Raw genomic sequence first — 17,336 nt, forward strand, 5'->3', positions numbered from 1 at the left:
ATCCTATTTCGTTTCTGTAACAGTTGATATCTGGCTATCCTTTTTATAATTCAGAGTGGGGACTTTCCCTACCACGTCTGATAAATATTCTCCAGGTTCCATTGGCAAGATGTGTTGTCCAAAATGCTTGTTTAGTTTTTAAAGATGGAACTCCATCCTTTGCTTGGTTTTCAGTATGTATGGAATGTTATAACAGGACATAGTAGTAGTGGTAGTCAGACAAATGGAAGTGGTGGGGAGACAAAAATATGCATGTGAAATAAACTCAGTAAAGTAAAAACAAAGTATAAAAAGGGCACCAGTGAACTGTGGGACGATTTCAAGGAATCAAATACGTGTTTCACTGAAGTTCCCAAAGGAGAGAAGAGAGAGGGAAAAACTGAAAAACTATTTAGAGAAATAATGGCTGAAAATATTCCAAATTGGATGAAAACTGTGAACCCATAGATCCAAATTCAGTAAATCCCAAGCACAAGAAACATGAAGAAAACAACATCGAGGCATACTGTAATCAAATTGCTTAAAACAAGTGATAAAGGGGAAATCCTTAAAAGCAATCAGAGTGGAAAAAGACATGTTACATACAAAATAAATATAAAGATGACAGCACATTTTTCACAAACAATAATTGCAAGCTAGAAAACAGTAGAGCAAAATCTTTAAAGTACTGCAAGGGAAGAAAACTCTCAATCTAGAATTCTATACCCAGAAAAAACATCTTTGAAAAAAAATGAGATAAATATTTTTTCAGATGTACAAAATATGAAAGAATTCATCACCAGCAAACCTGCATTAGAAGAAATGTTCAAGGAAATTCTTTAAGAAGAAAGAAAATGATACCAAATGTAAAGCTGGATCTACACAAAGAAATAAAGAGCACTGTAAATGATAACTATATAGGTATATTTGAAGATTTTTTCCTTTTATTTTAATCTCTTTAGATGATTATTGACTTTTTAAAGCAGAAATAATAATGTTTATATCATATGTTAAAGTAAAATATACGACAATAGCACAGAGGCCAGGAGGGGAGAAATGGAAGTAGACTGTTTTAAGTCTCATATAACATACATGAAATAGTATAATATCACTTGAAGGTAGACTGTGATAAGTCAAAGATAAGTACTGTAAAGTAACCACTAAAATACTACAGCAAGGGATTATAACTAATAAGTCTACAAGGAAGATTAAATGGAATCATAAGAAATACTCAGTGCAAAAGTTACCAGGTCGAGGCTGGCCCTGTGGCTGAGTGGTTAAATTCACATGTTCCGCTTCAGCAGCCCCGGGTTTTGCTGGTTCGGATCCTGGGCACGGACATGGCATGACTCATCAGGCCATGCTGAGGCGGCGTCCCACATGCCACAACTAGAAGGATCCACAACTAAAATATACAACTATGTACTGGGGGGCTTCTTTGGGGAGGAGAAGGAAAAAAATGATTGGCAACAGATGTTAGCTCAGGTGCCAATCTTTAAAAAAACAAGTTATCAAGCAAGAGAGAAGAAGGAATAAAGAACAGATGGGACAAATGAAAAAAAGTAGCACGATGGTAAATTTGAACTTAACCATGTCAGTACGCATTAAATGTAAATGGCTTAAGGATAGCAGTTAAAAGACAGATTATCAGACTGAATATAAAAGCAAGCTCCTGCTATATGCTACCTACAAGAAACTCACTTTAGATATAAAGACACAAATAGAATAAAAGTAAAAGAATGGAAGCACATGCTGACACTAATCAGAAGAAAGCTGAAGCAACTATGTTAATCAGGCAAAGCAGATTTCAGAGAAAAGAATATTACTAGGGATAAAGAGGGTCATTTTATAATGGTAAAGGGCTTAGTTTATCAAGAGGACTTACACTGATGCACCTGATAACAAAGCTTCAAAATTCATGAAATAAAAACTGATAGAACTGCAAGGAAAAATAGACAAATCGACACTTATAGTCAGAGATTTCAACAATTGATAAGCAAGTATTCAGAAAATCAGTAAGGATATAGAAAACTTGAATAAAATCATCACCAGACTTCATCTTGACATTTACAGAACTTTTCACCTAACAACAGCAGAATATGCATTCTTCTCAAGTCCATATGCAGCATTTACGAAAAGAAACTATTCTGGACAATAAAACATGTCTCAACAAATTTAAAGTCATCTTGAGTACGTTCTCCATAAAATTCAAGTCATATCAAGTACGTTCTCTGACCTGAGTGGAATTAAATTAGAAGTCAATAACAGAAATATGTCTGGAAAATTTCCAAATGTTTGAAAACTGAATACTTCTAAATAACCTGTGGTCAAAGAGAAATTAAAAAGTATTTTGAACTAAATGAAAATGAAAACACGACGTGAAAATGTATGGAGTGCGGCTACAGCAATACTTAGGGGGAAATTTATAGCATCAAACACTTGCCCATATTAGAAAAGAAGGAAGATCTCAAGTAAATCACCTCGGCTTCCAGGCTAAAATCTGGGAAAAGAAGAGCAAATGAAATCCAAAGTAATCAAATAAAAGAAAAAATAAAGATAACAGTGGAACATAGTCAAACAGAAATCAGAAAATCAGTAGAAAAACCCAGTGAAACCAAAAGCAGTTTGTTTGAGAAGATCAATTGATAAACCTCTAACCAAACCAAGGAGGAGAAAACCAGAAACATTATAATAATTACCAGTATCTGGAATGAGTGAAGTTACATCAGCACAGGTGCTACACGTATTAAAAGGGTAATAAGTTAATGTTATGAACAACTTTATGCCAATTAACCCAATAATGGACAAATTCCTTTAAAGCCTCAAACTACCAAAGCTCACTCATGAAGAATTAGATATCCTAAATAGTGCTCTATCTAGTAAAAACATTGAATTGTAGTTAGAAAACATTTCCACAAAGAAAACTCCAGGCCCAGATGGGTTCATGATGAATTCTACCAAATATTTCAGGAAGAAATAATACCAATTCTACACAAACTCCTGCAGAAAATTGAAGAGGAAAAGAATACTACCTGATGCATTCCTTGAGGCCAGCTTTACCCTGCTACTAAAACCAGACACAGTTATTATAAGAAAGAAAACTACAGACCAATATCCCTCAGAAACATAGATGTAAAAATTCTGAACAAATTTTCAGCAAATGGAATTCAAATATGTATTTAAAAGACAGTACATCATGACCAAGTGGGGTTTATTTCAGGAATGCAAGTTTAGTTTAACATTCAGAATTTGATCAGTGTAATTCACCATATTAACAAACCAAAAAAAGAAAGATCATAATGATCATCTCAATAGATGCAAAAAAAGCATTTGGCAAAATCCATTATTGATTCTTGATAAAAACTCTCAGCAAACTAAGAATAGAAGGGAACTCCTTAAAGCTAATAATGGGTGTCTATGAAAAAACAACAGCTAACATCATCCTTCATGGTGAAAAACTGAAAGCTTGTCCTCTAAGGAAACAAGCAAGGGTATCTGCTCTTACCACTTCTATTCAGCATTGTACTGGAGATTCTAACAAGTGCAATAAGGCAAGCAAAAACATTATAAGCATGCAGATTGGAAAGAAATAGTAACACGGTCTTTATGTGAAGATGACATGATCATCTGTGCAGAAAATCCAATGGAATCTCCAAAAAAGCTACTTGAACTAATAAGTGAGTTTATCAAATTTGCAGAATACAAGATCAATAAAATCAATTATATTTCTATGTACTAGCAACAATCAGAAATTGAAAAAATTTTGAATGCTACTTATAGTATCATTAAAAAAACATGAAATATCTATGAATATGTCTGACAAGATATGCAATAACTGCGCACTGAACACTACCAAATATTGCTGAGAGAACTCAAAGAAGACCTAGATAAATGGAGAGATACACCATGTTAATGAGTTGGAAGACTCAGTGTACTTAAGGTGTCATTTCTCACCACATTGCTCTGATGATTCAAGCAACCTCAGTCAGAATCCCAAGAGCTCGTGTGTGTGTGTTTGTGTGTGTGTGTGAATTGACAAGCTTATTCTGAAATTCATATGGAAATACAAAGGACCTAGAGCAGGCAAAATAACTGAAAAATGAGAAAGTGAGAGAACGTACTCTACCTGACTTCAAGACTTATAAAGCTATAGTAATCAAGACAGTGTGGTAAGATAGACAGACACAGTCAAAGAGATTAGTGGAACAGAATAGGATCCAGAAATAGACCCATACGTAGGCAGCCAATTTTCCACAAAGGTGCAAAGACAGCTCTGTGGTTTTCCACAAACATGCAAAAACAATTCAATGGAGAAATGAGAGTCTTTTCAGCAAATGCTCCTGTGGGAATTGGATAGCCATATATTTAAAAAATAAACTTCGATCCATATCTCACTCCATATATAAAAATTAACTAAATGGGTCATACATCTAAATGTAAAACCTAGAAGCATAGAAGTCCTAGAAGAAAATATAGGAGAAACTGTGATCTTAGTTTAGGCAAAGCTTTCTTAGATACAATGCAAAAGAACAATACATCAAAAAATGTATGTTAGACTTCATCAAAATTAAGAACTTCTGCCCTTTGAACCATATTCTTAGCAGAATGAGAAGACGAATGACAGACTGGGAAATGTTATTTGTAAGTCACAAATGTAATAAAGGACTTAAAAACAATGCAAAAAGAACTCTCAAAACTCAATAATAAGAAAATAATCCAATAAAGCAATTCAACTCTTCCTTTAAAGGTTAAACATCTACCTACCATATGATCCAGCCATCCCATTCCTGGCATGGGAAGCATATGTCCATACAAAGACTTCCACTACACAGATGTTCATAGCAGCTTTATTTATAATTGTTGAAAACTGGAAACAATCCAAATGTCCACCAACTGATGAATGGATAAACATTCTGTGGGTATATCCATAGGATGTAATAACACTCAGCAAAAAAGCAGGAACAAAGTATTGATACATGCAGCGAGGAGCCAGACCAAAAAGCAGCAGATACTATGATTCTATTTATATGCATTTTTTTACAATGCAGGTTAACCTAAAGTGGCAGAAAACAGATCAGTTGTTGCCTGTGTGTGGGGAGGAGGAGCAGAAAGGTTATACACTTTAAATGTTAGTTCATTGGCTGTCAATTATAGCTCAGTAAAAGAGGGGGTCAGGAAACTACTTAAATGTTCATTATTAGAGGGTTAATTAAATGAATTCTAGATACCTATAAAAATATCTATAAAATAGAATATTAAGCAGCTTTGTTTAAAAATGAAGTCAACCTGTTTGTGCCAATATGAAATGATCCCCCAAATATATTATTACATGTAAAAAGCAAGGTGCAAAACAAGACATATTAACCTATGATCTCTTTTTGAGTGAAAGATAGACATTATATGTGTCTGTGTATCTATGTATGTGTCTGTTTATATATTTTGTGTGTGTATACAAATACATACATTGTGTGTGTGTGTGTGTGTGTGTGTGTGTGTATGTGTGTGTGTGTAAGGGATTTCTTGAAGCATACACAAAAACCTAACAGTTATTTCTGAAGATTGGGACTGTGGATTTGTGGACAAGAGACAGAGGCTTTTACTTCTCATTTTATTCACTTCTGTTGAATTTTTTAACTGTTTGCATGCAGTTATTCTTTTATAAATTTAAAAAGAAAACTCTGGTTAAAAAAGATATGGAGAGAGGCTGGCCTGGTGGTGCAGCAGTTAAGTTCACACATTCCTCACTGGCGGCCCTGGGTGCACTGATTCAGATCCCGGGTGTGGACCTACACACTATTTTTCAAGCCATGGTGTGGCAGGCGTCCCACATATAAAGTAGAGGAAGATGGGCACGGATGTTAGTTCAGGGCCAGTCTTCCTCAGCAAAAAGAGGAGGATTGGTGGCAGATGTTAACTCAGGGCTAATCTTCCTCAAAAAAAGAAAAAAAGAGAGAAGGAAAGAGAAAACCAAAAATTGGCAATTATCAACTGAAATATAATTGCCAATTGAGTATTACTACCAATTGAAAGATATAATTGAAATATAATCCAGTTTGTTGTGTCCTTTTGAATCATTATAGAATGTCACCTTTATAGAAGACTTTAAAGATTATTCTGGGTTAAGAAATTGATTTTCTGGCTTTGTCTTCAATAAGTAAATATTTCATGCCTCATTTCTTGATCAGATTGGAGAGTGTATAATATTTCAAAAGATCTTTTATATTGTGCTTAAAAATAAACTTTTTAGTAATATATGAGAGCTACAGCCATATTACAAGAGAGCGGATACAGAACTAAGAAGGTTAGAAGTATTTTTCATATAAACATTGGGCACAGAATGTAAGGAAATAAAAGGTGTTGAAAGTAAGATTTCTTGAGCAATGTTATAGATTGAATGTTCGACCTGAAGGACCCCATTTCTTTAAGATGGTATAAGTAACTACAAAATATACGTATATAATTGTTGAGGGATTTAAAGGCAAAACCATATTAGGTAACTAATTATCATAGGTATTATCATGAATGGGTTTACAAAGATTCTCCATGTCTCTGAAAAGGTCTGAATGGATTAACAAATAGGACATCTAGGAACTCTCTTTGAATCTTTTGAGATTAGTATGTATTAAAGAGCTCCTCCTCAATCCAAGATTGCCGTATTTGAGAGCTATCATAATTATGGGTGAGGTTTTCTAGCACAAGGAAATACCTTTTTTAAAAGTGTTTGCTTTAGTGACACTAACTTTTGAGGAAATAGCATTAGTCGTTTTTTCAGTTTGGACAATCACTTTTAAGAGGCAGACGTCACCCAAAGACTCTTCATAGACTCTTTTCTACAGATTCTTTTGATCATTTTTTTTTAGTCATCACATTGAAACTGACTGTCAGAATCATGTCTGCAAGTGGCATGTTCTAAACCCAATTCTAGGAACCTTCAAGATGCGTCTGTCCTTAGAAGAGATTCCTAAATCATTTATAAGATCACGCATTAGTGCAAGGTGAGCTGGAGCTATGTATAATGACTGTATTCCCCACTGAAGGATCAATTCCCATGCTGTCACATCAACTTCTAGTGAAGAGAAAGTAAAATAAATGTCTGTAAAAGCCCGTGAAGAGCTATGAATGTGTAAATGACTGCCTTAGCACCTTGAGGGCCAGGACTGAGTTTTGTGCCCAGCACAAGGAGTGTCTTGACACATGTTTTCATTGGAGGAAATCTGGACGCTGAGTCCTGCTGGTTTGGGAACTTGATTAGTTGCCAAGCCAGAGGTGGGTGATGAGTAGTTCTCTCGTGAGAGCCCAACTCAGGGATTTTCAAAGTGTGGTCTTGAGGATCCTCCATATGATTCAGAGGCTGCTGCACAAAATCTCAACCTTTACTGTTTGGTTTCTGGCATGAATCAGTGATAGGGTATCCATCATCGTGTTTCATCAGAAGCAGTGTCAGACTTTCCATTAACTCCAGGCAGCTGGGTTTCCATTTTCTGGTGTTTTCTTTCTTTCTTTCTTTCTTTTAGTGGCAGGGGAGTTATAATCTTAAAATGTTATAATTAGAAACAACATTTCAGGTCATCTAGTCCCAATCCTCTCAAAGATGAGGAAATGTCTGGTTACTGCTTCAGTGGGACCCTTCAGACCTCCTGACCCCAGCTCAGTGCCTTCTCTACATCTCACCCGTCCCCTCAAACAGTCTGCAGCCCAAAGAAATGTGAGGAGCATTGTCCATACTCACCCAAGACTGAGCTGTGAGTTTAGATCCAGAGAAAACCACCCTTGAATCCTGTTGCAGCAGCATCAAGGTAGGCCTCATCCCTCAGTGACGCCCCCACCTGGGAAACCAAGTGTGAAGTAGAGCGAGACCAGCCTGACCGCAGTCCACAGCAGGGCACCCTTTCTTAATAGATTAAGACAGTAATGAGGGTGTTCTTGGAAGTGTTTAAAACCGGATACAGTCTTGCTCTTGCTGCCCAGGTTCCTTCAGTCTGGGGGCCCGCAGCAGCTCGCCATGCAGGAGCTCTCAGCTGTGAGCAGGGCTGGCTGCATCAGCTTGGCTCTTCCTTCAAAGCTGCCACAAAACCTTTGAATTGCCATTGTTTCTCGATATCCTGTTTCCTTTCTATTTAGTTAACAGGAACATTTCCTTTTGAACAAATATAGTGCTTTGTTTACAGTCGGGGTTAGGTGTTTATGTTGATTTCTATTGGAATCAGCATCTGCCTTTGCTTATAGAGAGCCTCATTGCCAGATGATCTTATTCTCAAGCAACACACATGTTCCGATGCCCCTGGACAAACCTGAGAGTCTGGAGGCCCTTTTTATCTTGTGGCCCCATTACGTATAGAGTGGTAATGAGTGTGGCCTCTGGGACCAAACTTAGTAGCTGTGTGACGTTGAACAAATTTACTTCTCTGTGCCTCAGTTTTCTTATCTGTAAAACAGGTATAATATTTGTGACCTGCCTCATAGGGTTGTAGTGAGACACTGTGAATTGGGTTAACTCACACAGAATTCACTGAGCACAGAGCCTGGAACATATTGAGCACTCAGTAAAATGGTTGGTGGTAGTGGTAGGTGGTAGTAGATGGTAGGTGTAGATGGTGGTGATAGTAGTAGTAAGAATGGTTGTTACTGCCATTTCTCTCCAGGCCCCTTCAAAAGAACCACCACCACCACCTAGAACCACTGAGCTTTAGGCCAGTGAGGGTGAGAATCAGAGGCAAAAATGGGTAAGCTGAAAGGGGAGGGTTGAAGAGGTAGGAAAGGGAGGAAATGGGTACCTTCAAGTATGCGGAGCGTGTGGCTTTCAGACGGATGGAAATGAAGCTGCTCTCTTGCTAGGGGAACACAGAATTAGCTTTTTGGCCCACTGTGAAGAAGACTGGAAATCTCTATGGCCCTCCCATCTCAAACCTCAGGGAGGAAGGCTCGCCTCAGAGAAACACAGATCTACTCTAAGGTTTGAGGACGTCATGGACCGGCTGATAAGCTTGCACCTGGAGGACTCTAGATTTAATTCCACATCTAATGACAGTCATTTCTTAAGCCTTGAATGTATACAAGATGCTAAAGAAAGTGGGATTTGGAGCTAGCCCTTTAGAGTTTCCCATCGCAAAAAGGAGGGGCAGTTGACATGGGCAACCTGTGGGTCTCGGATCCACATGAGTCGGGGTTATCCTGACACTGGCTCTAAAGAGCCTGAGGCCTGAGCACTCGAGGTCTGTAAAGCTCAGGGTGTGGACTAGATGGCCACAGGCTCCTTTCAGTTTTAATGGAGTCCTGAGTCTACTAAAAGAGAAACCCCAACGTGTTCCCATTATGCATTAGGTTTTTCTGTTTGTGCATACACTCTCTGAAAGAGGTGGTAAAATGTCATATATTAAGGAAGAAAGGTTTCCCATAATTTCGAACAAGTCATTAGCCTCCTGTGACTGTTCCCTCACCTGTGAAATGGTTATCGGTACCCAGGGCCCTCCCTCATGGGGTGCCTGTGAACATAAGATAACAAACAGATTGTAAAACGCTGTGTAAATGTCAAATGCTATGCAATGGGACAGTGTAGCCTCAAATAGGGTAGGAAAACTCAGCCTGTGAAAGATGAAAACCATAAATTTTCTTCTTCCTGAAATTTAAAAAAATTTGATTTTCTTCTTTACTTTTTAACAGGAAACAGCTGAGTTCTTTGTATACGCTTTCCTACTAATGCTTTATAATAGCACAGTTTGGGGGGCTACCTTCAAAATCAGACCATGTTGTAAGAAGGGACTTCACTGTTTGGGAACCCAAATCCCCTTGCAAGTGATTTAAGACAAGCTTACTATATTTCAAATTCCAAGCAGCAGTCAAGTTGCAGTGGATAGGATAGTCCACTATTTGCAATCACAAACGTGTTTGCAGGGGTAAAATTCAGTAATTTGAGAGAGCAATGGAGGAAGTCTGGTCTCCAGGGTGCTTATAAACTTCAGTCAGCTTTGGTCTTGGCAAAGACAAATAGTAGTCCCATATTTCATTTACTTGGCACCTTTCTCTAAAGAGATCAAAGCTGCTTTGTGGACTCAGTGCTCACATCATCTTTGCCATGTTGGTACCTCCTGTCATCCTCACCGCTGATATGGGACCACAGACAGGAAGACTGGCTTTTCAAGGGCACATACACAAGCACACCAATACCAAAAATGGGAGTTGGATTCAAATTTTCTAAATTATATGTATTATCCATTTCCCCTTTGTCCAAATTCCCCTAAGTAAAGCAAATTTGAGAATTCTGTAAAGGACATATTTTTGTCCCCAATTCATAGATTCTTAGAAATTTAACAGATTTGCTGAGCCTTCCTAGTCAATGTTACGTGTTCTAGAAATTTTGACCTTAGGTGCATTAGATATTAAGGTCATGTTTGTAGTATTGCATGGTTTATGGAGTCAAATATACCTGGGTTTGGCTAGTCCTGTGAACTTCAGTTTTCAATAAAATGTGAATAAAAGTACTTGTGTTAGAGTGGTGTCAGTGAAATGGAGCAGTGTCTGTGAAATGCTTTAGCGAGGAGCCTGGCACGCGTGGGAGACCTTCGCTAGATAAGAGTGCTCCTTTTACAAAGTGAACAGATTCGAAGGTTAGTTCTTCCCTTGTTAATAAGACTTTCACTGAATCTTTAAGCTTTAGGCAAGCAAATCCAGATGTATCACAGGCTTTCTTTTTAGAAGCAGCTTTGCGTGTTGCTACAGCAAGCCTGCTGCCTTTCCCTTTTCCTCTTCAGCTTGCGTGTTCGTTACAAGAAGCCTGCTCAAGGAGAAGCTCTGCACTTTAGCTTGGATTTCTGTCAAAACAAGCTTACCTCTTTATTTGACCCTGTGAGTCTTATGAACCAACCTTTGATTTCAAAATTCTTTGGGTTCTCATGCATGTGGTAAGCTACCATGCAATATGCTTGGAAATCGTCCAGTGTGAGTTCTCCTCAAGAGAAAACGAGAAGGCTAAGATGATCTAATGGGTTTTGGAACTTGGAAGAGACAAAGTTGTCTGAATGGAACCCTAAACTGTGAATCCAGTGTCATAGGCTTTTATCACTGCCAGTGACCTTTGTTCCATATGGGAACACATACAGAAAATAAAGTGTCCTGCGCCCTACTCCAGACCTACAGAATGAGAATCTCCAAGAGTGGACCTGGGAATCTAGATTTGTTTCTAATATTGTTTTCCTTCTGGTTCTGATACCTTGCCAGGCTTAGGAAACACCGCTCAAGGCCGTTTTCCAGATGAGGAAAAAAGGGCCCGAGAAGTGCCTCCTCCGAGGTCACACATGTGGTTAATGGCAGAGGCCTGCCTGGAACTCAGATCCCCCTCCTGGTCCATCCAGGGGTTTTTTCCACTACTCCCCCAGGCCTCTGGGTTCACTGTTGACTCAGGAGAAGCGGCTGAAGCTGTCTGTGTCTGTACTTTCTCATCTGTGTGATAGAGATAAAAACTCCTGACCCTACAGGGCCATTGTGAGGTTAAATTAGTTAAAGGGTGTTCAGTTCACTTCGTTCTTTACTCAGAGTCTGTTCTTTAGACAACTGAAAGGGTGCTAAATTAAGCCATTTTGCAGAGAGGTCTGAGTCATCCAGTGGCGGCTGTCTGTGCCTCACTGGAGGTGCTTTGCTGGTTGTCATCTCAGTGCACGCGTGAAGCACTGTCTGTAGCACAGCGCTCCAGGCCGTGCTGAGTGAGTTACCCAGATAAGGGGCTCTGCCCTTGAGAAGGGGTGCTGAGGCTGGGGGCCCCAGAGGTTATTCACACAGCCACAGAACAACACTGACAGGCAGAGAAGACGGGGATCCCAGTGTATTGGATTCAGAGAATCTAATCTGCCAGCCTGGAAGGAGCTTGGAGACATCCAGTCTGCCTCCCTGGCTTGCAGGAGTGAAGTGCTTCAGCCCAGGTCACATAGCAAGTTGGAAGCAAGTGGCCTGATCCGACCAGGGTTCTTCCCATCGCCCCGTGCTCAAACGGAATTGTTTCTCAGGGGTTGGAAAGTAACAATGTCCGTTATATTTAATCAGGAAAGGCTTTATTGGGAGTTGACACCTCAAGGACATCTTGAGATGAGGCCTTGAGAACTTGGGATATGGCATAGGGGTGGTGGGCAGAGAATGTTTGAGAAGGATTGGGCTAAAAAGGGTTCTGAAATACTTTGAGGCAACCTAGGAAGAAGGTGAGAAGCAGTGGGTGAGGTTCCTGGGCATGTTTTATACCAGAGGGAAGTTACGGGAGGACCCTGGCACTCCACATCACTGCCAGTGAAAGGACTGTGGTGGCGTGCTTGGGTGATGGGAAGCAGTTGTGGAGGGTTAAGAAACATCTTTGCCCCATTTCTTGACAGCTCTCATGTGCCAAGCCTCGTGTTTAGCGTTTTACCTAAAATGTTTTTATCGTCAGACAGGTGTTGTTTCCCCATTTGCAGGTGAGAAAACCCACCCAGGAAGATTGGGTAACTTGCTCAAAAACACAGAGGTCCTGAGGGAGACAGTATTTAAGCCTGTGTCCTCTCCTTCCATGAGGCCTTTCTGAGAATATTGGGAGGAAAGGTGTAGATAGCCAGCCAGGAGATAATTAAAATTTTCCATTTTTGTCTATAAACAAAGAAAGGAGCAAAATGGGGGAATATTGCACAGGATTGGTGGGGTGGGGGGGAACCAACATAACCTCTTACAGTAGCCTGAATTATGCTCCAGAAAGGACAAATGGAAAATGACTAGAGATTATTTGGCAGATCATTGACGTGGTGACGTGACCCAGTGAGAATGAAAAGAGGAAGGATCACAGAAGAAAGATAAGCATATATCGTATGTAGTAAGAGTTACTGATGATTTAGTGTGTTTAAGATTCAGAACCAGGCATTGCTTGACCAAAGGGAAAAGTTCAAAGTGGTTAGGTAGGTTGATGTGTCATCTAAACAGATAATATAGTGGTATTGGGTAAGATAGATCCTCAGAAAACATCATTTATGGCCCTGTGTGCATATGGCACTGTACTGAGACGTTATAATAAGGAAATGAATAGACAGGACCAGGAAAATGACAAACCAGGAGAGGCAATATGTTATCACACAGCACCTTGTAATGGGGAAAAGAATAGGGAAAGTTAAGCCTAGCAGGACCCCAGTGTCAGTAGGAATGGATCATTGAAAGGGTTTTGAAGAAGACAGGAAAGACAGAATGGAAGGAGAAAACAAAAGCAGACACATCCAGTGTCCTGGAATCCAAGGGAAGGGAAAGAAAGAAAACCTTTTGAGTGCTTTATTATGTGCTGAGTACATTAAGTAATCAGTTACTCAAATTAAGTTAGGTACTCAGTTAAATACTTAATCCTCACAACAGTCCTGCCAGGTGACTTATCCCATTTTACACATGAGAAAACTGAGGGTCTGAGAGGTGGTGACTTGCCTGAGATCAGACAGCTAGGGGAGGCAGGATTCACCTGGATCTGACTCTGAACCCCGTGCTCCTTCCACACGGCCACACTGCCTCAGTCAGAAGTTGAGATGGGGCAAGAGGGATGCTGATTATGTGCAGAGTTGGAAGCTATGAAAAGATGATGAGGAACAGAACAGATTCTGAGAAGCAATGAGGATGCTGGTGGTCTTGTTGAGTGCAACTGTTGCAGAGTAGAAATGAGAGCAGTTGACCACAAGGAAATTCACATGGCCACGTTCACAGTTTGATTTGCTCTGTGTGGCATTTCACTGACTGGAACGTGGAGGATTAAATATTAGCTGCCTCTAACTAGCTCTTTTGGGGAATGTGAATTCCTTGTTTGAAAATTCTTTGTAAGCCACATTTTAGCCTACAAAGGAATAGGTTGGGCTTCCAGGTTGGTGCATCTTCAAATAATAGTTACAAGAAAAATACTGGCTCCAGTGGGTGGTTTTCACATTTTCAAACTGATTTTCCTGTTGGCAACATAGTCATTCATACCAGCAAGACATCTGGAAGATACGGGAATCCTCTCTCCCAGCTAATACATGATTTGGCCGTCTATGTTCAATAATGTCTCAGGTCTGATCTTCTTGCCCTTTTCAACAATTGATGGGCTACTTAATGCTTGTGAGATTATGGGTTTGTGTGAATTGGAACTAGTTGGTAGAAGTCTTTGAAAAAATAATTATAATTTGGAAAAATCGGGTTAGTCTATATGAGGTTTTTGTTGACTTGAAGTATGAAAAGAATGGGCAAATGTTTTGCTTTAAAAGGAGGTAGGTGTTGGGTCCAGCCCCGCTGCCCGGTGGTTAAAATTCTGCTGGCTCCCCTTTGACTGTCCAGGTTCGCAGGTTCCAATCCCTGGTGCAGACCTACTCCATTCACCAGCTGCACTATGGGGGTGTCCCACATACAAAAAAATAGAGGAGGATGGGCACAGATGTTAGCTTAGGGCAAATCTTCCTCAGCAAAAAAAAAAAAAAAAAAAAAAAGGGTAGGTGTCTATGGCACAGTAGGAAGTCTGTTTCATCCACTGGGAAAATGTATTCCAGCCACTGATTTAATTTCTGTTATTGTTGCTGACTTGCAACCCTACTCCCCCTACAAGTATATGACAGGTCTGAACATAATTCTTCTTTGTAGTCCATTAACTCTTGTAAAATAATGCTGTGATTATAAGGCTTCCTGAATACAATTTTCAAAATGTTCGTAGTAACCACATTGCACCTACCTGCTATACTTGGGTAACCATCTCTATTGCTCAATTTATGCTTAATATTGGTCATAGTGAAACATGTTTTCATCACTTGAAATCCAAATTTTATTTGCTAGGTTACTAAGAGCCGTTTATTTCTGTAACATAAATTAGGATGTTGCGCAAGTTTGGTTTGCAAATAGGTTGACTTGAAGGCAACGAGTTTGCCTTGAAATCAGTATGAGGAGTGATTTGAGTTGACTGCGTAAATATTCATGAAAACCTATGTTTGTTTTTAAGGTAGTCTGATTCCTCTCACAGTAAAATCTCGATAATGATTGTAAGGATAAAGGATTTAAAACTGGAATGGGTTTTTGAGACTATAGAGTCTACCCTCCTTCCTATTCTCATCCCTTTTTTCTTAGGTTGCAGAAGGAACAAGGTCAAGAAGGAAAGCGTAAGTGGCTCCACCTGCCAGGTCACCTAGCTGACAGGTGGCAGAGCTGATAACTTCATCATTACGGTGCATTTTCCACCAAAGGACTAGTTTCTTCTAATTGTCAAACAGTTAACTTGAAGGCACCGTGTTTTTTGACCCTAGATGTTAGTTGGAAAAAAATTGCCTTTTATATAAAAGCTCTTGAAAATATTTCTCATACATCAGATCAACAGAAGACAAAAGGTTCTTCCTACCAGATTTGCCAAAGTCCCCTTTGCTCGAATTTTCTTCTCACTTCTCCTTTGGAAACTGTGTCCTTTTTGCACTTAGGAGCAACGAATCTTTTTTTTTTTTTTTAATGTTTTATTTTTTTCCTTTTTCTCCCCAAAGCCCCCCGGTACATAGTTGTGTATTCTTAGTTGTGGGTCCTTCTAGTTGTGGCATGTGGGACTCTGCCTCAGCATGGTTTGATGAGCAGTGCCATGTCCGCGCCCAGGATTGGAACCGACGAAACACTGGGCCGCCTACAGCAGAGCACGAGAACTTAACCACTCGGCCACGGGGCCAGCCCCAGGAGTAACGAATCTTATTTGTTCTGACAGCAGTGTGCAGGCATCTATTGCGTTAAAAAAACCAATAGTCCTTTTCTGAATTTCATTAGCCATGGAGCTAATGTTTCATTGGAACCTCAGGAACAATATAGAGAAGAAAAGAAAAATCAAGTTAGCAATTATATAGTTAATGTTGTATGAGACAAAAGCCTGCGTTATAAAACCCTGAGTGTTTTAAACTTTACTTTTGAATCTGCCTTCAGGCTGTCTATCCTTTCAAACTACCGTGCCTGTCAGTAGTAGGATTCAAAATGAAATTTACTACAGGAGAAATAAATACGGTACGTATGATGAAATGGGATGTTTATGGAAAAGGTTTTTTGATAAGGACTGAATCAGGCCATCACAGTGCTTAAGACATCTTAGGATCTGAAATCAGACCAAAGGTTTTTAATAAAAGGAGTCTCTGAAAACTTATTTATAGCTCTAGCCCTGAATTTACAATTGACATGAAGGGCAAGGATGAGCAGACAAGCTGGGGAGAGCACACAGTACCTCATCACAAGATATGACTTACCCTGAGAAATCTTGTCAAAACTATTATATGTTTATAATTCACATATGGAGAGCATACATTTTAACAAGTGCCCTGACACCTTGCTGCTGTGGAAGGGCCACTGATTAGCAGTGTCTGGTGTCATCCAGGTCTGCCTTGTGTCCCGTCCACTGCCAGCTTCCTCTCCCCCAGCGTTCCTGAGCCAAACACTTGGATGTCTCTTGCCTGTGGCCCTCGCAGGAGCTCCCTTCCCTGCTTGGAATGGCCTTTCTTCTCTGGAGCCCACTGCTGAAGCTCACAGAACTTATCCCACTGTCTTTTAATGGCACTTTCTGTCCCAACACTAGCCAGTGAGTCCTTTAGGTCAGGGATTCTGCCCTGCCTTACCGATCTTGGTGTCCACGGGGCCCACCAAGCATGATAGACCCTCAGTTAATGGTGGTGGGTGGACGAGGAAGCAGGCAGACAAGCTCCTTGTGGCTTACATTTCAGGAGGCATTTAAGTAATAGTAATACTGGGAAAATATCAAGTCATATCAGAAAACCTCATTTTCAAATGCTGCTATTGCTTAATTTGTTGTAACATATGTCATTGGCTATTTGTACGTGCTGTCCAAGTTGCTGCTCTTAAACCCCTCTGCTGAGAGCAATGGAGTGGTAAGCGTACTTTCCTTCACGTTTTTGCCTTTGCTCATCTTACCTTCTTTTCCTCCCAGCATCACTGTCCCTCCTGCAGTCATTCTTAGAAGCCCCCCGTGAGCTCCCATGGCCTAAGCTCGTCTCTCCCTGGTGCTCAGCATGACAGGCTATAGTCATGGGTTTGCTTGTCTATTTCAGCCTCTGGGCTTTGCATCCTCTTTGCCGAGGAAATAGTGGTGATCAGCAGACATTTACTAAATGAAAGTTGCTTGACTCATACCTTGGGCTCCTAAATGAGGAAGAGAAAACATATTTTCTTTAAATTTTATTCCTGATCCTAGGAAACCATAAGCCTCCAACACTGTAGTCTTTTAATACAACATGAAGTTTAAGAATATTTAGGGCTACAAGTTCCAATTATCCAACAGCTGTGAGAATGCTACTAGACTGTCAGTGTGAAACTAGGTTAAAATTTGAAGCTAATGCTCTTTACTGTTTACTGACAATGATTAATTAAATTTAATTGCC

General features: G+C 39.9%; 1 protein-coding gene across 5 annotated transcripts in view; it reads left to right on the plus strand.

Moving 5' to 3' along the window:
• The window catches only part of NSMCE2 (NSE2 (MMS21) homolog, SMC5-SMC6 complex SUMO ligase), a 226,571-nt gene that overhangs the window by 182,612 nt on the left and 26,623 nt on the right, over positions 1-17,336 (plus strand). The gene's annotated exons all lie outside the window — the stretch shown is intronic.

The sequence above is a fragment of the Equus przewalskii genome, chromosome 8 (assembly GCF_037783145.1).
Source record: "Equus przewalskii isolate Varuska chromosome 8, EquPr2, whole genome shotgun sequence".
In the NCBI taxonomy this organism is placed as follows: domain Eukaryota; kingdom Metazoa; phylum Chordata; class Mammalia; order Perissodactyla; family Equidae; genus Equus; species Equus przewalskii.